The sequence below is a fragment of the Protopterus annectens genome, chromosome 5.part0, assembly GCF_019279795.1.
Source record: "Protopterus annectens isolate FY-2018-M chromosome 5.part0, PAN1.0, whole genome shotgun sequence".
Taxonomy (NCBI): domain Eukaryota; kingdom Metazoa; phylum Chordata; order Ceratodontiformes; family Protopteridae; genus Protopterus; species Protopterus annectens.
Window position 1 is genome coordinate 1,790,353,916 of NC_056735.1, and position 22,359 is coordinate 1,790,376,274.

Consider the following 22,359-nt stretch of genomic DNA (forward strand, 5'->3'; position numbering starts at 1 on the left):
TACTACAAGCCTATACAATAACTAAGGATCAGAGTTAAACTCTTATGTTGTAGCTTTAAGATAAAGATATTACCCATTATTTCACCCCTGTTAACAAAAAAAAAAATTACCTTGCATTCACCAGCCTAGATTCATTGGAACTCATTGTTACCTAATTGTACCAGTCCAAATGCAGACCAGAGCAGAGCAGTAGCTGTGGCAAATGAATTCTATACAAGTCTTCCATTTGGTTTATGTGAATTACAAAAAAAAAAAATATTCCATCATTAGGCAAAGAGCTCCTTTGTTTCCACTTAGTACCTCTTCCAACCCCTAGATTTACTAATCTTCCATGCAGGACTAATCTAAACTGCAGTTTAAGAGGAGGACGGTAACGCACCATGCATATTAATGAAGGCACACTGCCTGAACTCCTAATGCTACACGGAGCATGGACTAGTGCAGGGGGCATGTCTGAGAGCAGAACACTCAGAATAAACATGCCCCTGCAAAGTGGAAAAAAAGAATGTGTAAATAAATGAGCGAGACCGCTCATAAGTGTCCACATATCCCCACCAACCGTCCACATGTGTTCAACAGCAACAGTACATTTAAATAAAATGAAGAAACACTTTTAGTTATTTTTTTTAAATCTTGAGTACAGCTAACAGTAGGTGCACGGGTTTGCCCATCGCTTAGCTATGGTTAAAGCAGCTGAAAAGGCTGAAGAGGATAACAAGGAATATATATGCAAATTTAGCAGCACAGCAATAGCGTACTGGTTAGAGCATCTGCCTAACGAGTAGGCATTCCTGATAAAAGTCCCACTGCAGCACATATCATTTTCCATGTGAAATCTGTATATGAACATAATTTTGCATCTTTTTGCCATATAACCTACATAATAACATTTGAATGTGAACTGGAGTACTGCATGAAATGCACATGTGAAGTGTCAGTGTCATAATGAATAAGGCACTAGTAAGCAGCTTTAAGCACAAATAAGCAGTGGTAAGCATATATAAGCACTAGTAAGCGTATTTAAGTGCATTTGCGCAGGGGTGAGCATTGCCTACACAGATTAAGCAAAGTAGAAGCTAACTGAGTGTAAGAACCTGTAACTGGAGGTTAGCAGTGCTTACCATTGCGCAAACCCGCTTACAACTGCTTTAAAGTGCCTTAATCACTCCGTATCCAATGGCCCACGTTCTGCCTAGCAACAAAATAAACTGCCTCTGCAAGGCTCAAACTCAGGACCATGTACACAATAGATATGAATGAGGTATCAGCAAACTAATCTTTACCATAGGAAAATCAAACCAAACATGTGAACTCAATCTATGCACAGTGTGATGTTGGATAACCTGCCACAGAAGATAAACATGTGAACTGGAGTACTGCAATAAGCATAGATTTGAGATGTTATTGTAATAAAGTGTAGAAGTCCCCAGGTCCCCATACAGTGTATACACACATGAATCATGAATACCAGACACATATATAACCTGTAATGAAGAATAGATCATTGACAAATGGCAAATATAGTGATAATCAACTATGAAGCAATGCTAATCGCAGCACAGCTCATGTTAGTAAGTGTAAGCAATGTGTAGGGGAGCCAATTCAATCTGCCTAGTGATATACCTCTTTAAACAGTGTCAACCTTATGTAAGCAGGTGTGCCCATAGCTTAGCCTTTTCAAAACTGGCCAATCACAGCAAAGTGTGGGAAACTGACCGTATTTAAACCCCACAGGCGGGAATACATCTCATAACTGGTTGTAGCTTCCTACTGCAGGCAGAATGGCTGGTGTAGGTGAAGGCACTTGATTCAGAGAGCAGCACTAGGGCATCCAGGAGTCAAAATTTATGGTATGGCTCCTGGTAAAACACCATGATCAGAGACTACTGTAGGGCCAGTACCAGGGCTCGCAGTACAAAACGGAGGCCTGGGACAGTCACGCCCATGACCTCACCAGTGCCACAGGTATCCCCCGGACTAGTGAGCAGGTCAGGCACCACCATGCTGACCTGAAGCAGCGAAGGGGGGATGTCCTGGAACAGTGGATCCAGGAGTGTTGGCAGATAGCCAATGCCCCAGAACTGAGTAAGTACACATTCTACTAAGTAGTAAATAATTGCCTAACTTGTGTTTACTTTGGATAGGTACGGCTAAATATCAATGCATTTCACTGACAGCTGCAGATGAGCGGGCTACAAACAAGCAAGCCTATGATGCTAGGCTGCAAAGGCTGCATCATGAGGCAGGTTAGTAATCAGTCTGCATGTACTGTCATAACAAAGAATATAAGAGCCTTAGAAAGTGTTGTACCAGTAGAAATAAATGTGTTAATAGTCTGTGAATAAATGTATAACCCCTGGAGTGCCTCTGTTTACTCTTCTCTCACATGTTTGCGATCTGTTCCATACTATAAATAGTACTGTTGTATCTTAAGCAGTGTCACCCACACCGTGGTATGTAGATAAAATGGGTATGAAGTCCTGCATAACAATGCTGGAAGTGCCAAGAGGTCAGTCATATCGTACATGTCAGGGAGACTTAGAAAACAGTTGAAAGCCTTATATCAATTCCCTGATAGCACAGTGTACTGTGATGTTAGCAGCAATTTTTTGTCACACACAGCAGGGGTTCGACTCCAGGGAGTGCTACTAAGTTCTATGCATAATCATACCCCACAACTGTACAGACTGTGATACAATGTTCAGATAGAAAGCTGTATGCATAATAACACCCAACAACTGTGCAGAATTTGCTTGAATGTTCAAATCGTAAGTTGTATGCATATTTATGCCCCACAACTGTTCCAAGCTGTCCAGCATTTCCAGATAAATGTCCCATATCACCAGCTTGGTACCCTGTTCCCCTGAAAATTCTGTGTGATGATCCAAGAAATATCGGCAGCTGTCAATAACATATAACTGATAGTCAAATGTGTACATCGTCAGAAAATGTATGTGAAAACAAACCTGTTATTCTAGCACCTCACCCAAAGTGTATGACAGCAATTCTCAACATATGTTGCATTAACACCTTCTGCCTGTCATGCTTGTATTTAAGACACAGGTCACATATATAATAATCTATAAACATACTAGTGAACAATATAAGGCCATTGTGTAGTGTAATAATACATATAAGGGAAAGATCACTGCAGTGACTAAGAATGTTGTGAAAACTACAAGGATATATCAGTTGTTAATTGAACCCTCTCTCTCACCCCTACCATATGTGCATAATAACCCAATGACACTCCTCAACTGGTATGTGTACACTCCAAAATTTGTTAGGACATATGTCCTAATGGTTAATAAATATTCACCTTTGTTTCTCTGCATGTGCCATGTTAAAATACACTCATATTGGTGGTCTATTGACATCAATGAAACCCGCATGTTCCTGTAATTGCAACTGTTGTTCCATATATGCATGTGTTCTGCTTGCTCTGCAACTGTGTTAAATCTGGTGTGTCGGGTTAATGGGAATACCTATGCATGCTGTTATAACTAATCCTGAATTCTGTTGACTGTTACTAACCCATATCTGCCATAAACCTGTGACAACACAGTTCATATGGGAAGGCTGGTCCCAGCAGACCCACCTGTCCCACCTCAGCTGGCCATGGCACCGGGCACCAGCACATCTGGGGTCCAGCCTGGGACCTCCTCCTCCATGGGCCCTGCGCCACCTTCGGGAGGAACCACTGTAGGGGATGGGGCTCATGCCCCCTCTGAGCGGGCACGGAGGGGAACCTGTTACCAGTCAACAGGTCCGGGCCATGGTGGGTAGGGAACTCGATCTGGAGTATCGAGAGTGGCTAGGCCAGCTTGAGGGCTGAGAGGTGCTATTAGAGAGTGAGCCTGCCTCTCCTACACAGCCCCCAGCACAGCCACCTTTGGGGCCGTGAAGGTGCAGTGGTGACTGCCCATGGGTGGGGACCTCAGTCCCACTGTTTCCAGTTGGGGGCTCATGGGCTTGCGACTTCGAAACACCCCTCCCTGTCCAAGGTGTTTACCCCCCACATGTGTCATATACCAGCCCTGTATGCATCTTGTGTGCCTTGTCTTTTAGCCTACCCAACCTCCCTCCCCAAATATACCTACTACCCCTTCCCAACATCCCACTCTCACCTGAAAAAATAAAAAAGGGCAATCTGTTCCCACAAAAAATCTCACCCCATACATAGCTGTCCATTTTGCACATGTGTCCTCTGGACACATGTAATCTGGTCTAATTGGCATCACAATGAATATATGTTGTCCTCACCCTGCTCCCAGGGGTTTGAGGTTCCACATGTACCTGCAAATATAGTGTATATGCACAGCTGTTGCTGTAGAAAAAATGGGCAGCTATGGACCTTTCCTATATCCTTCCTGCACATGCCTAGCTATTTTCCACACTGTCTTTCCTTCTTTGTGCCCCATTTTTCACCACTTTCCTATCAACCCCTTTTTCTTTTCTTTTAAAGGAATTAGCACGTGGGTAAGTGGCAGTAGGCACCGTTAAGCAGCGGTAGGGGGGGTTGCGCGGGATTACATGAGGGTAAGCTATGCCTAAACAGGTTGAGAAATCTGAAGCTAACTGACTGTAAGAAAACATAAGCGGAGGCTGGCAGTGCTTACCATCATACAAACTCAGGCAATCCCACTTACAACTGCTCAAAAGTGCCTTAATCACACTGTATCCAACGGCCCTTGTTCTGCCTAACAACAAAATAAGCAGCCTCTGGTAAGATCAAACCCAGGACCCTGCACACCATAGCCCAAGTGATTTACCACTAAGCCATCTCAGATATACATATCCTTTATGTATTCACAAACATATTATCCAGCCCAGTCATTCAACAGTACAGAGAATGTATTCCAACATGTAGATGTATGTGTGTGAGTAATATATTAATGTCTAAATGGTTACAACATATATATATATATATATATCTATATATATATATATATATATATATATATATATATATATATATATATATATATATATATAAATATATTTATGAACATATAAACATGCAAATGCCTACATCTATAGATATATATGCCCACATTTACATGTCTATATACGGCAGGTTATATAATTATGTCAGCAGATATATATATATATATATATATATATATATATATATATATATATACATATATAGGTATATATGGACATACATCTGTAGATAATGGGGAAATAAAACATATATGTCCTCATGCAACGTTAATGGAGTTTAAGAGGCCCCACACAATATACAACTGGTACGAATAGGTATACCCCCCAGCGAAGCACGACCCCCCCTGTAATACAGTACTAAGTGTTGCAGATCCCATAACCAGGACCAGACACAACATGGCCATCCCTAGGATACATATACACAGACACACACAAGCACTCAGGTCACTACAGAACAAGTACAAATATGACTCTGTCATTGTCCATGTTGGTGTGAATGACCTGAGCCGTACCTCTCTGGACTACATGAAAAGAGACATGGCAGAGCTCTCTGATCACATAGCCCAGGCCGGTATGACCTTGACCCTGAGTAGCATCCTGCCCTCACAAAGAATGATACCATGGTATAAAGAAAAAATTCTCAATTTCTACAATTGGCTAAGTTTCTGGTGTCATTCAAAGGGGATCCAGTGTCTGTCCGCCTGGGATGACATGCTCGACAAGCCACGCTGCTTCGCTAGAGATGGCTTGCACCTGTCACCCTGAGGCTTTTGAATACTGGCCAATGCTCTTGCCACCCCCATAGTGCCTTTTTTAGGCAAGGCTCAAAAGACAAACCCACCACCGTAAATAGCACAAGTAACAAAAAACCGAGGGTAATACTACTCAATGCCAGAAGTCTGAACTTCAAAATGCACACACTCGAGGCACTCCTCAGTCTGGAGAAAATTGATATATGTCCAGTAACAGAAACCTGGTTTAAGGCTCCAGAGAGCACCCCAGCACTACCAGGCTACAACTCATACCATACATTTTGGCCACAGAACCCAAACCGAAATACAAAAGGCGGGGGTGTATCCATATTCATCAAGGATACCCACACCTTCAGGTTAGTGGCACAGCACTATGCTTCAGAGATCATCCACGTGCAACTAACAATAGGCAAAACTGCAATTCAAATTGTAGCTTGCTACAGATCACCCACCATGTCCCAGGACCCCCATTCTGCATTTCTGGAAACACTGGGAAACATAAAGGTCCTAACAAACACCCTAATATTGGGTGATTTTAATTACCCAAACATTAACTGGGAGAACTACTCAAGTACTAACTCCCTTGCCCAACATTTCCCTGAATTTATAAACTCAAATGCCCTGGTTCAACTGGTCAACACTCCCACCAGAGATGACAACATGTTGGACCTGGACATCACCAACATGGGTGACTGGTGTTCCACACTGGAGGTCAACTCCCCACTGGTTAGATCTGACCAGAAACAATATACATTTGGATATCCACATTCTGCCCCACCACTGGACAAGAAAACCACAGTGAAAAACTTTTCAAAAACAAACTTCACGTTACTTAAGACCGAGGTGGAAAGTTTCAAAGCCCCCATGTTGAAGGATAATGCTGTCCAAGCTGCAAAATCCTTTACTAATGCATTCTACGGGGACCTAAAAGAATGCATGGATCATGCCATCTCAAGCAAAACCAAGACTCACTCCTCCAAGATAAGGAAACCATTCTGGTGGACTCCTGCCATAAACAAGATATACAACAGAAGGAGGAAACTAGTACAGAAAAGAGTAAAATCCCAAGAAGGGAAGACATCCCTGATCAGTATCAGCAAGAAACTACGATCCCTCATAAAATCATCCAAGGCAAGCTTTGAAAGAAAAATTGCCAAGGACTCCAAAGATAACCACAAGGCATTCTTTAGCTATGTTAAGAATCTAAGTGGCAATGCTCAGTTCTGCTCAGAGTTAATGCAGAATGGCACAAAATACACTGAACCGACCAATATCACCAACATCCTGGCAGACAGGTTCAGCGCAAACTTCACCCCCCTCTCACCCCCAAGAGGGCCCATAACCATACCAGAAGAATGTAGAGTCCCTGAAATCACAGACACTCAGGTTAAAACAGCCCTCTCCAAAGCCAAAAACACAGCATCAATGGGACCGGACGGTGTCCTACATGAGCTCAAAGATGAACTAACCCCTCACCTAAACACACTGTTCAAACTCAGCCTCACCACAGGCTATGTACCCATAGAGTGGCACACAGTAGCGGTTATTCCACTCCACAAAGTTGGAGCCACAACAGACCCCAGGAACTATCACCCTATAAGCCTGACTAGCTTGGACTGAAAGGTTATGGAGTGCATCATCATGGATCTCATTAACATTGGGAACCTCCAAACACTGGACCCTACCCAGTTCATCTTTGTTAAGGGCAGGTCATGCCTCCTAAACCTGGTGGACTTCTTTGAGACAGTTACCAAGGTTATAGATGAGGGAAAGGTGGTACACACAGCCTACCTAGACCTCACAAAGGCCTTTGACACCATTCCCAATTCTGGTATTATAGATAAGCTCACCAGCCTGAACATAAACCCCTACATCACAAGATGGGTTGCCACGGACAGAACCCCCATGGTGAGAGTTGCGGGAGCTAGGTCCGACTCCAAATCGGTTACAAGTGGAGTTCCCCAGGGCTCAGTCCTAGGACCGCTCCTGTTCAGCATATACTTCTCAGAGGTACAGGCAAGCACAGGAGGACTATGGCTGACCAAGTTCGCAGGCGATTGCAAACTAGGGGTTATAATTGACTCTCTGGTTGACACAGACATCCTCCAAAAGGGTCTCACTGAGACGGATACCTGTTGTCAAAATCATGGCCTCAAGCTAAATGCCAAAATGTACACAGTCATCCCCTTTGGAAAAAACAAAGTACCCACAAACTACCACATAGGTGGTAGTCCCCTAAATATGGAATACGTAATAAGGGATCTGGGGACTCAAGTAGATAGTAATCTCAACTTTGATAATCACATTGCCAAAGTGGTTAGAAAACCCTTCTAAGTGGCCCACCTAATAACAAAAGGGTTCACATCCAGATCGAAAGAGGTCATTGTGCCCCTCTACTCATCACTCATCAGACCCATCATAGAGTACAACACCCCATTTGGGATGTACCTTACAAGACACCTGTAACAGCTGGAAAGACCACAGACGTACCTCACCAAGAGGATCACTGGCCTCAAACAGATGCCCTATGCAGCTCGACTGAAGAAATTACAGCTGTACTCGGTTGCATACAGCCTACTCAGAGGTGATCTCTGCCTGACATACAAGGCCATGTCTAACCCAGAATTGATGGACATGCTTCACCTATAAAAATCCTTATCCCCATGAGCCACATGTTCTAGGGATCTAAACCTCACCGCAACAATAAATAGGACATGCTGGAGGGATAGATTCCTGTCCCAGAGACTTCCCATGCTTTGGAACAAGATCCCAATCTACATTAGGCAGAGCTCCTCGCTAGCACTCTTGAAAACAAATCGTGACAAGTGGATGGGAAACAGAAAGTTTACCTTGGGGATCACTTCAGTGGCTCTGCTGGACAGAGGCACAGGGAACTAATCTAAGGGGGCAGCGAAAGCCAACACATTCTGGCTAGGGTTATAAATGCCTTCGGGCAGATAGCCTAGTACCTACCTATGAACCTATGAACCAGATACAGGTATATATATATATATATATATATATATATATATATATATATATATATATATATATATATGTTTTTTATATATATATATATATATATATATATATATATATATATATATATATATATATATATATATATATATATATATATATATATATATATACATATATATAGATATATATGTAACTACACATACACAGAGATTTGTACAGTAATATACATATATACATATGTAGTACATGCACACAATATGGAGCAGCCAGTATTCCTACAGTCACCACCTTACCAACTGGAAACTGTATGAGCCACCCATACGAATGACATTCATAGCCTGCAACATATACCCACAGAGATATAAAAGGGTATAACACCACACACAGGTGTGCATAAATGAATGTGAAAGCTTTATTTGTGTACTATGACAGTTGTATATGCCATACATTATAACTGTTTAAATACTGACATCCATATGAGCAGTGTAACGCAACTGTGAAACAGTTATACGAAGACAGTAGTCTGGAAAGGTTGACATGTTGCTGTCCAGGTCAAGGCCTTCAAGTAGTACATTGGTAATGACAGACTGGGACACAGCATACCAGACAATCAACAGTGCGTAATGCAGATGTATAGGTCAGCAGCCTCTATCTACACTCTGTACACAATCCCTAGGGGGGGACAGACCCAAGTTGACACAATGGGATGTATCTGTTACATAACAAGGCATACCTGACACCATCACAATCACACTGACAAACAGAACACCCCATATGGCAGGAGGCAGTAGGTCTGCATTTACCCCAGGTGGATAGTATGGTAAAGTACCTCCAGATACCTTAAGGCAGCCTATCCCAGATACCCACACATGTTGTAACAGCCTAGGTTAGTCATGGTGCATCCCCCCTACACTCACTAATACTGGGCCATATACCAGTGTTACATACACTGGCCTCTGGAGTGCAATAGGGCACACATGTATTGTGTAGGTGAAACCCACACATATATGGCCCCAACCCCCCAGTATGTGTGGGGGACACAACAGCAGTGAAGTGATGGCAGGAATGACAGCATGACATACACACAGCCCACTACATAACCCCTGACAGCATGTCATATGTGTAAAGCCTGGTATGTAGGTGGAGGACAGAGGCTGGAACACAGGCACATATTTGTAAATCTGTTGTCATACAGTAAGCAAAATATGTATATGTGTACATATCTATATGGATATATGTATACATATATGTTCACCATATGTTCTATACATGAAGTGGAGCCTTATCTCAGTCCCAGTTGTTCCAAGCTCTCAGTGCAAGGGGATGTCATATATGTATTGCAGGTATATTTGTAGACTATTGCTACTGTAACAGAGATTGTCTCCACAGAAATGGTGTGTGTGGGAGGCCACATCTGCTGTTAAAATGTGCGCGACTGGCTACTTACAGACATCCTAAGGTCATCATAGTACAGTGCCACTGCTAGCACAGTAACGCCCCTGTGGACTACACCTGCGATATGTCCAATATATGTGGACAGTCTGACCCACTTGGATCAGTCCAGTATACAAAGAACCCCTTCATGCAAGGCATGTGGACCAGGCCTGTCAATGTGGATGTTAACAGCCATGTAGCTGGGTATAACACGTGCATACTGGTATACATTTGCCCCCATAGGTTATACACTCATACACCCCTGTCTGTCCCGACACATAATAACTGCTGGTACAGAGTTGCCATGGCCACATACTATCCACTTGTTACTGACATACATCTGAACAGCATCCCACTGCTTTGTTTGACATACATGACTGTTATGGTGACCAGGCAGCAGTACATCTGGCAAGTATCTGGACATGACATTTCACTGGATAAGTACAGCAAGCTGCTAGGTATATAACAAAGCACAGTGCAAGCTATAGGCAGACTGACTCAACACTGAGCTACATCTTCTATGTGGGAATACACATGCACCTGTATAGATAGCAGGCTCTACAGGCCCTTCAACACCATCCCCCAATCTGGAAACATAGATTAACATACTACTCTGGCCATACATCCCTATGCCACTCATTGGTTTTCCACATGGCTTACTGACAGACCCCAAACTGTAGGCGTAACTGACTCCAAATCCATCCCCAGACACGAGACAAGTGGAGTACCTCAAGGTTCAGTCCTGGGACCACTATTGTTTGGCATTTACATCTCTGAAGTACAGGGAAATAGTACGGGACTCTGACTAACAAAGGTAACAGATGACTGCAAAATGGGTGTCATTATGAGCCTGACTGTACTGCATGATATGTTACTGATACCAGCCAGACATCATACAGGTAGGATGGAGTACTGTTAACATCTTGTGCCCTTGCTGTGTAATGTCCTGGTTATGGGATCTGCAACAGTTGGTAGTGTATTGCAGGGCAGACATGTTTGTCTGTGGGGGGGGGGGATACCTATTTGTGCATGACATATGTTGTTTGTGCCTATCATCTTCATTAATGGTGCATGTGGACATATATGTTTCTGCTATGTTCCCACTTTATCTACAGATGTATATAGATATAAATATCTGCCTACATATATGTGTGTGTGTGTATGTGTATATATATATATATATATATATATATATATATATATATATATATGTGTGTATATATATATATATATATATATATATATATATATATATATATATATATATATATATATATATATATATGTTGTATCTGTTTAGACATTAATATATTTTCACACACACATACATCTACATGTTGGAATACATTCTCTGTATTGTTGAATGACTGAGCTGGATGTTATGTTTGTGAATACAGCAGGGTTATGTATATCTGAGATGGCTTAGAAGTACATAACTTTAGCTATGGTGTGCATGGTCCTGGGTTCCCACCTAGCAGAGGTTGTTTATTTTATTGCTAGGCAGAACAAGGACCGATGCATACAGAGTGATTAAGGCACTTTAAAGCAGTTGTACGTGGGTTTGCATGGGTTTGCGCAGAGGTAAGCACTGCTAAAGTCTGATTACAGTTTCTTATACTCAGTTAGCTGCTGAATTGCTTAACCTGTGTAGGCATTGCTTAGCCCCGCACAAACCCATGCAAACTTTATTACAACTGCTTGAGTGCCTCAATCACTCTGCGGCCAACATCCCTTGTTCTGCTCAGCAACAAAAAAAAAACTGCTTCTAAAAGGCTGAAACCCAGGACCCTGCACTCCATACACAAAGTGATTTACCACTAAACCATGGCAGATATACATAACCTGAAATTTTCACAAACATATCCTGCAACACAATCAGTCAACAGTACAGGAAATGTATTATTATCACACCACATAACCTGTTAATGAAAGAAGTCTGGACAAATTATGCCACACTGTGGGTACAAATAGGGATATATATCAACTAATGCTCTGTTACACTTACAATGTTGCTAGTTACACAGTTATAAGTATTAGAACACATATGTAGAAGGAGATGAAGTCTGAAATACAAAAGTGTTGCCACTAGTTACTGATTTCAATGCTGTGATCATTCATGACAATTGCCAAGTGAATGAGGAACAGGCCAAAATATGAGCTGAACATGCATGGACATATGGACAGATATATATCTGTAAATGCAGACAGATAGACACCTATATGTAGATATATATATATTAATGTATTACTCACAAATAATCATATAACAGCAATTGTATATAGAGACATACATATGTTCATATGTGTATATATATATATATATATATATATATATATATATATATACACACATATATATATATGTATATATCTATAGATACATATACATATAGCTATAGCCATATGAGATATATATAGGTACATACACATATACACACACTAAATGTATCAGTAGCCATACATATGTAGAAGTAGTGTGGAAGTACTGGGTGCAAATTATATCCCTCAGCCACAAGCCCTTCAACTGGCACCTGTGAAATGTGTAGTGTGGCAATCATTCCCACAAATGAGAATACTGACATTAAATATATACCCACCCACAATTCAAAGGACATGATATGACACACAGGTATGCATACATATATAACCTTTATTCCTGTACTATACAATAATGTATGCCAGTACTGACACCACATAAGGTTTGAAATATGTAATCAGTCATGAATGCAAGGCCCACACAAAACAATAGATGCAAGCAATGTGTATATATACCATACTATGCTATCCAGGCCATGGCCTTCAATTATTACAACAGTAGGAACAGGATTTGCCTTCAGGATATGTAACAATCGAACATCCACAGAATGTCCAGCTTATGTCATGAAATATAACCCCTATTGTACATGACATGTGTAGCAATCTGATATATCACTGGCTTGTTATCAGATATGATGACACTATTTATGGCGTACAGCACATATGCACCACTTCATGCACGCCATATGTACAAACATTGACAGTGGTGTGGCTGACAGCACATACACAGGGCCAGTATATACATGTTGCTGTTGTAACCTTGTATATTTTCCATTGTAACGGTGTCTGTTGCAACATATATCCTATGAGGGATATGAAGTCAGTAACTATCACGGCCTTCACCATCTACACACTGCAATCCTCACAATACTGTCTGCATTCCACAGAGAGATGCACTGTGAATAACACATGAAACCATAGGCAAAACACTGCCCAGTCTGCAGATGACCCTGCAGATGGGGATTCCTCATATACATGGAACTGACATGGCAGGTATTACTACATGTATGACAGGCATATCCAGACAAACACTATTAAACCAACATTACTCCAAATGCAGTATAGCAGCACTTACAGTCTGTAGTCAGGTCAGGCACATCCCCCTCCTGTTTGTTGCCCTCTTTCCACAGTGTATGTTGTTGGAGGTAAATCCCCAATCCATCTGAGATGCTGTTTGCCAAACAACAGATCTAGTTCCAGCTCACAGTGACTGAAAAGGCCCAGCACCACCATGATGTTCCTAGGTATTGGAATGTGTTTCCATGCAATTGGCTATGGGATTGTTACCACAGCTGTTCCCCATACAATCAGCTAGGGGAGGGCTGCAATTTGTGTAGAGGCCATCAGCTGATCATGAGCATCACATAAAATACACATGCTGCTGCCTAAGCAAGGCAGGTGTGGGTCTCCAAATCCAGCAGACAGGGAGTGGGGGAGGCAGACAGAGGCAAATACATGTCAGGGAGGGGTGGGAGTGTAAGACTGAAGCATGCTTGTGTCACACACCTACCAGCACAGGGTATCAAACTCCCAACAACTATGTAGTGCTATCACAGTTCAATGCAGTTATTGGATACACCACATGGCTTACGTGATGTGCAACACTCAGAACATATACGTGAAGGTGAGTGAAATCTGCAACAGGGATACAGTAGATATACGTTAGGTGTCGTACACGTGCCTGTCTGCATGAACAGGTGCCAGCGTCAACACAGGCGCACTCACACAGGGACGCACACACACTGACACACTTAGCAGGGCCAGGAGTGCAACTCATCACTACTGGGATTGCCACAACACATCAATGTGCAGGTATCACATGCACCACAGGGGTCATACGGAGGCCGTATGGGCAAAGAGTATGAAGATATGTCAGACATCAGACAGCATGCTTCAGTATGCCCTGGGGGGTTGTAGTGAATGTGGATGTGGACATACGCACCATACAACACACACACAAACACACAGGGTGCAAGTTCTGACATGCATGGGTGCATGTCTACATGGGTGTGTGGTGGTCAACTGTGCCAGCAGGCTGTACAAGGGTAGGCGATGGGTATACCTTGGCATCAGGCCACATGACAATGGTCTGCATTGTGGCTCAGGCCTGTAGTTACTGCATTTGCCCACACAGGTGGGTATTGCATCCCCCATCCAGTCACCTGGGTGACTATTGTGTGTGCCCAATGCTGTACACCACATGCCATGTATGTGTTCCTTAGTCCATGATATGGATGGTGTCTGGGATGTGCACACCTCCCAAATGTATGTACAGTGACATGTGGAACTGTACCTGGGGTGTCTGGCCCATGTTGTGAACACAGATTATCATCAGATGTGCCAGTCTTGCCCACCTGTGGCAAGAACTGGTACTGGGCAGCAGGTTTACCATTCACCTACATTGATGGCATGCCAACAGCATTCCCTCATGTCAGTGTCATCTGTCCATACAGGACATGTTGTCAGGCATGGTATGTCCGTTGTGAGTCAGATGTAAAGGCACCACAGGTGGTGCAGGTGTCCATTGGGGAACGTGGTAGAGGTGCACTGTCTGCATGTACATGCATATTGGACAGATGGGCAGGGTGACATGCCATCTGTATCCCACTGCTATCACTGCATAGCTACTATCAGTGGCCAATATGCAGTGTACTACCCACATATTGGCTGCTCCCTAGGCATGTGTGTTCATATGACACATGGGTTGAGTGTGTGCTCTGAGTAATAGTGGGGTTGCTAACTTGGATTGTCTGGCCTTGATGTCAGATGTATGGGCATGGCTTTGCACCCCAGCCCCCCCCCCAGTTAATTTACTTCTGTTATCCCTGTCTGGTTGACATTGTGGTATATAGTAGGGCCACCATAAAATAAATTATCAAAATCCCCTCCACAATGCCCACAGTTGACACACACTCACCTCTACATAGGATATGAGTTACAAACACACACACACACACACACACACACACACACACACACACACACACACACACACACACACACACACACACACACACACCTGTCATGTCTGGAAGTAGAACCCCATCTGCTATACCTGTATGGTTTACATTGTGATATATAGTAGGGCCACCATAAAATAAATTAGCAAAACCACACACACACACACACACACACACCTCTACACAGCATATGAGTTACAAACACACACACACACACACCTGTCATGTCTGGGAGTAGAACCCCTACCTAACTACTTTATTACACTACAGCACTACATGGTTATGGTACACGCCATGGACATTACTAGAGTGCTATTTCCCCAAAGGTGTATTTCACAGTGAATGGAATGACATCGGCAGGATTACAAAAGTAGGGCATTTCAACTGTACTGAAAGTGACTAGCCTAAAATGCATTACTCCCTACACAGACAGTAAGACACACACAAAAATCCACAACTGACATGTGTGGGTATAGAACCCCTGAACGAGGTCTATATCACACTACAGCATAGAGCTGTTATAGGATGCACCACAGGGATTACGAAAGAACTTTCTCCCCAAAGCTTTACTTCACAATGAATGACATCAGCAGGATTGGCAATGTAGGGCATTTGAAATGTACTGCGAGTGAGTAGCCTATGATGCATTGCTCCATACATAGTCATTGCAACACACACAAAACATCCAGAACTGCCATGGGTGGAGATGGAAACCTACCACAGTTCTAAATCGCAGTACGCAGTTACAGGACACTCTACAGAAATTACTGGGCAATGATTTTCGCACAGGTGTATTTCTAGGTGAGTGACATCAGCAGACTTGCCAAAGTTGAGTATATGAATTCTAAGGAGTGTGAGTAACCTAAAAAGCATTGTGCGTTACTCAGTCACAGACAGAGACACACAGATTCACACACACAGTTGCCAAGTGTGGGATTAGAACACCTACTTACTTTATCACACTACAGCAGTATGCAGTTACAGGATGCACTACAGGGATTACTGGGCTATGATTTCCCCAGAGGTGTATTTCTAGGTGTGTGACATCAGCAGCCTTGCCAAAGTCGAGTATGTGTATTGTACGGGGTGTGAGTGGCCTAAAAAGCATTGCTTTCTACTCAGTCAAACACACACAGATTCACACACCAACACACACAGAGTTGTTAGGTCTGGAGTTAGAACACCTACCTCACTACTTTACCACACTACAGCAATACGCAGTTATAAGATGAGCTATGGAGATTACTGGGCTATGATTTCCCCAGAGGTGTATTTCTAGGTGTGTGACATCAGCAGCCTTGCCAAAGTCGAGTATGTGTATTGTACGGGGTGTGAGTGGCCTAAAAAGCATTACTCTTTACTCAGTCAAACACACATAGATTTACACACCAACACACACACAGTTGCTAGGTCTGGAGTTAGAACACCTACCTCACTACTTTATCACACAACAGCAGTGCGCAGTTACAAGATGTGCTACAGAGATTACTGTGCTATGATTTCCCCAGAGGTGTATTTCTAGGTGAGTGACATCAGCAGCCTTGCCAAAGTCGAGTATGTGTATTGTACAGGGTGTGAGTGGCCTAAAAAGGCATTCCTATCTTCACAGTCTCACACACACACACACACGCAAGCACACAGTTGTCAGGTCTGGAGTTAGAACACCTACTTATCTACATTATCACACTACAGCAGTACGCAGTTACAGGATGCGCTACAGAGTTTACTAGGCTATGATTCCCCTAGAGGTGTATTTCTAGGTGAGTGATATCAGCAGCCTTGCCAAAGTCGATCGAGTATGTGTATTGTACGGGGTGTGTGTGGCCTAAAAAGGCATTGCTCTCTATGCAGTCAGACACACACACACATACATTCACACAGTTGCCAAGTCTGGGGTTAGAACACCTACCTAGCTACTTTTTCACACTACAGCAGTACGCAGTTACAAGACACACTACGGAGATTACTGGGCTATGACTTCCCCAGAAGTGTATTTCTAGGTGCGTGACATCTGCAGCCTTGCCAATGTTGTCTATATGAACTGTACTGAGTATGAGTAGCCTAGAAAGAATGTCTCTCTACACAGGCAGAGACCGTGGCACGCACACATACACACACTCACACAGTTGCCAAGTTTGGGGTTAGGACTACTACCTAACTAGTTTATCAGTACAGCAGTACACAGTTATGGGACGCGCCATGGGGATTACTGAGCTACAGCTCCCCCAAAGGAGTATTTCACATTGGATGACCTCAGCAGGCTTGTCATGATACTGCTATGGGGAGGGCGGTGTGTGCATGGGCCATAACCCATTCATGTAGGGGTTGACATGCCACATGCGAGCACACACGGGGTCATATGCCACAGGTTCGTGTTTACAGCTACTAGGTGACAACTTCCTTGTACAGTCCTGTTGCACAGCTGGCATGTGCAACATGCTGTCATGCTGACAGATACTGGTGGCTAGTATCTGCAGTGAGTGACACCTGCATCTCATGTGTTTGGGGCCCTTTGGCTGTGTGCTGGGTGGGACAGGCCCAGATGGCTCCTTGTCACGGTCACCCTCTTCAACACATCTATGTCCATCTACCTTTGGCTTATTATTGTGTGTTGTCCTTACATATATGTCTGTATTCCTATCCACTGTGTGTGCAAGGCAGGAGTGGTGCATACTGACATGTGTCTGCACTGAGAACTGCAACTGCCAGATATGTCTGGTCCACTGTTGTTTGCTGACATGGCATTCTTGTGTTTAAGTGTGTGAGCATGCCCAGTATGGGCTTTAAGTATGTTGTTGACTGACATTGCCTTCATTCCTCTAAGTGTGTGAGCATGCCCAGTATGGCCATCTATATTGCATGTGGTTTGTACTGCAGTGCTGACCTTTGTGTTGTACACCAACAGGTAGCATGCTGTGTCTGCAGGGTATACATCAGTCATTTGGCATTGACTGTTGCTACATTTCTGCATAGTGGGGGGGGGCACCAAACTGTTTCTACATTTCTACACAGGGGTGGGGGGGCACACCTGACTGTTACTATACGTGTACATAGGATGGTAGGGCACATATTACACTTTTACATAGTTGCTAGGACTGTACTGGTATGTCAGGTACACCATTTCAGTCTGTGGTCTTACCTATTGTGCTGCCTAGAGGCATACCAGTGTACTACAGATCATAGCTTTCACTACCTACTTATTAGTTTCTGACTTCCTAACCTTCACAACTTACATCCAACTGGCTGTCCTGCTGTAGTCTGTCTGTGTACAGCTGGGGTAGGGGTTACCCATGGGGCTCATTCAGAGTCCATAGCATAGCATTTGTTTGTGTTTGTCTGCACCTATCCTGCTGGCTGTAACTGTTGTTGGGTATGTCCCCCCCCCCCAACTAGCATTTATGAGTCACTTATCTTGTGGGTGTCCCAGTATTGAGGGTGCTGATGCAGGGCTGCCTATGTCCGATGCACATAGTACACTCCCTATACATGGTTGAGCACAGGTAGTGTCATGTTTGGCATCCCTGTGTTTTACTGTATGTATGAGTCAGAGAGAGGTATCATTCCCTGGGTCCCTACTGTGTCAGTGCATGTGCTACATGTTGCCTCTTTGCCAAGGCCAGGGCATACTGGGCATGCCTCCTTCTGCCTACTGGGGCAGGCTCAGGTTGTTCCTCCTAGGAGTCACTCTGCGCCTGAACAGGCCTTGGCACTGGTGGGGGGCTGTGTGGCCCTGCCCCATGCTGTTCCTGCTGCAGCTATTTCTGCAGGATCATATTGTACAAGGACAATTTGGGTACATGTAGTTGGTGAGTACTGCAAGGCTCCACCGGATGTGTCCAGACACCGGAACCGTGACTTGTGCATCTCAAATATGCACTCTATTATGATTCATGTTTGTGCGTGTGCGTCATTATGGAGTTCTTGTTCGGGTGTGTGTGCATTTCTGATGGGTGTCATCAGCCATAGCTCCAGTGCATATCTAGCATCCCTGACTAGGTGACTGTGTGGGATGTCCCCATTGGAAAATGTCTGGTACAGCTGCGTCAGATGCTAGATGTGGGAATCATGGTAGCTTCCAGGGCAGCCAACACACACATTCATTATTATGCCCTGGGCATCACACACAACCTGGCAGTTGATGGAGGGGAAGCCCTTGCGGTTGATGTAGATCCTACCCCGCTAACCTGGTGGTACTTTAATGCATATGTGTGTGCAGTCTATTGCACACACTGCCTCAGGGTATTCTGCTATTTGGTGGAAGAAATGCATATTGCTGGCCTACGCCCCACTGGTGATGGGGAAATATACATGCTCACCGACATGTGCTGACATGGCATCCAGGAACTGGTGGAGTACCCTGGATATTGATGCCTGTGAAATCCCCATCATATCCCCAGTTGGTCTTTGGAAGGTACCTGTAGCTAGTATTCTTAGGCCTACACATACCTTGGTATCCACTGGGATAGGTTCCCCTCTGTTAGTTCTGTGTATGAGGCGTGGCCGGCACAGTTCAACAATTTGCTATAGGGGGTCCCTGTCCACCCTATAGCACTCCACTATCTCCAGCTCATGTATCACTTGGTAGGTTACCCTGGGTCTGTACATTCTTCTCTGTCTCCTCACTGTGGGTTGCTCAGCAGCATTCACATCCTCACCACCCTCAGCTTCTTGCACATGCTGGTTTATGATAGCAAAAGCAGCCCCTAGCATTTTTTCTCTTGCTTTCGTTTTGTAAAATTTCCCCATCTGTATACACCGGTGGTGCAGAGTTTTTGGGAAAAACAAGGGGGAAAGGTGTTTGCATAGTTTATAATGGTGTGCTGGGCTGGGCTGGTCTGCTGCCTGTGTAATTGGCTGATTCTGATACATTTCACCTGTCAGCTAAGCTAGTTCTCCTTGATTACCTTCTTACTGCTGTTTTCCCTTCCCATTGCCTCTCTGTTTAAGCCCATGTGCGAGCCATGCAAAAGGAGTGCTCATATGTGCACAGAGCTGCTTTTTCTTGGTTTAACTTTCTTTTTCTTCCTGTAAAACCTGGTGCGCAGCACACACACCTGCTTAGACTTTGTAAAGTGTACTAGGAAGGTTTAGACACACCCCTAGCTTAGCTGTGCTAACCTAGGAGCAATCCCGAGCCTCTCCAATCTGCTTACAGTATGCCTGACACCCCCACCCCCATGATTTCCCCTATATAATAGTCTTGCACCCAGCTATTTATACTCTTACACTCTTGGGACCTGCCTCACACCCTGGGAATATCTGGGATTCACTAACCTTTCCCTCATGTGCATAGGATTGCCTGCTAATGCATAGTCACATGCCCCACACTGAGCCTCCCCCGCTTAGCAACCACTACTCACTGGTCAGGATGTCTTTTGCCTGCCATTGACTTGCATGGCAGAATACTGATTTTTGTTAGAATGCTCATTTTCAGTTTATTTTCTTATTTTCTCCTGATCCCATTTGCGTGCCGCTGCCCTATGCTTAAACAGCCGAGATAGGTGAAAAAAAATAAAAGTTGTTTTATTTATTTTTTAAACAGTTTGCGATGCCAATGGCCTTCTACTTGGCCATTGGCATGCTACCTCAATAATATGCAGCCTTTATTTGGAGCTCCGTTTTGGAGTTTGCAGAAATGTACTCGGTTACTTGCCAAGTACATTTCTGCAGATTGCACTTGTCTTGCACGGACTATTATTGCAAGCTTCCTGGATTGCAATATCACCTCATTTCCATGGATTTCTCCAGCAAATGAGATGATTTGCATACCAGGGCTTAGTCCGTGCAAGATTAGTGCTGGAGCTGTTGTACACGCCCCTTCCGGCTGTTCCTGGATCGCACATCAGACATATTGCCTGCATGAGCTACTGCACTCATCTTGCACTCCGTGCAGGCTTTTGAGAATCCGGGGGCTTATCTTTTTATTACAAAACTGTAAGAAATAAATGGTTTTCAGCAGCTGTGTGATTGCTTCACTTATTCGTAGAGACCAATTGGCACCTCTTTCACAGTGCCATTTTCATGCCATAACGGCTTCCACTCGCAAAACTGTTCCCCTTCATCTTTGTCTAAAATTTAAAATTCACAAACAAATCAGTAGAATGAATTTTGCCAAGTGTTTCTGACTGGTAATACTGAAGACATAATATGCAGTTAGGAGAAGCACAACCTTTCACGTTTGGTGCTTCAGCACTTTATTGCCCCAGGTAGTGTCAAACTGAGCAATCCCTATGTTTTCATGCATGAAGTTATGATAAATATTAGCATGTTATATTTCTTTCTTACTTTGCAGAACAACTTAAATTATATCACCTAATGTGCTACTTCTGTGGCTCATGTGAAAATATTTTGCTACTATTAATACTTGTGCACCAGTGTTGATTTATTACGCACTAGCACACTTTGTAATTCCACGTAACAAAGTGCAAAATTGAAATGTCTCTCTGCACTACACATGCTACTGTACAAACCATTATTCTCACACCATCTTAGAGAACAGAGCCAAATCTGGATTTCTATGCCATGTAACCCAAGAGTATTGCACTGATAGATTTGCTTATATGAACTTTGTTGAATCGTTACATACTCTTTTACTTTATGTTATGGAGGCTGAAAAGATCCAGTACTAGCACTCGAACCAGGTTAACAAACTTTAACTAACTAACTAACTAACTAACTAACTAACTAACTAACTAACTAACTAACTAACTAACTAACTAACTAAACTAAAGTGATGATCAATAAATAGAAGAGTGAAAAAACACGAAGGGCTCAATATAATACCACATATTGTAGAAGTAACAAATATATTATACAGGGAAAGACTGCAGATCTAGTCATCATTATGTGCTGGGGGGGGGTCAATGTGACAAGAACTAATCTGAAAAATGAGCAGGAAGAAAACAGAATGAGCTCCCTAGCATTGTTCTTTGGTACTCTACAACTGACAGTCAGTGTAGACAGTGCAG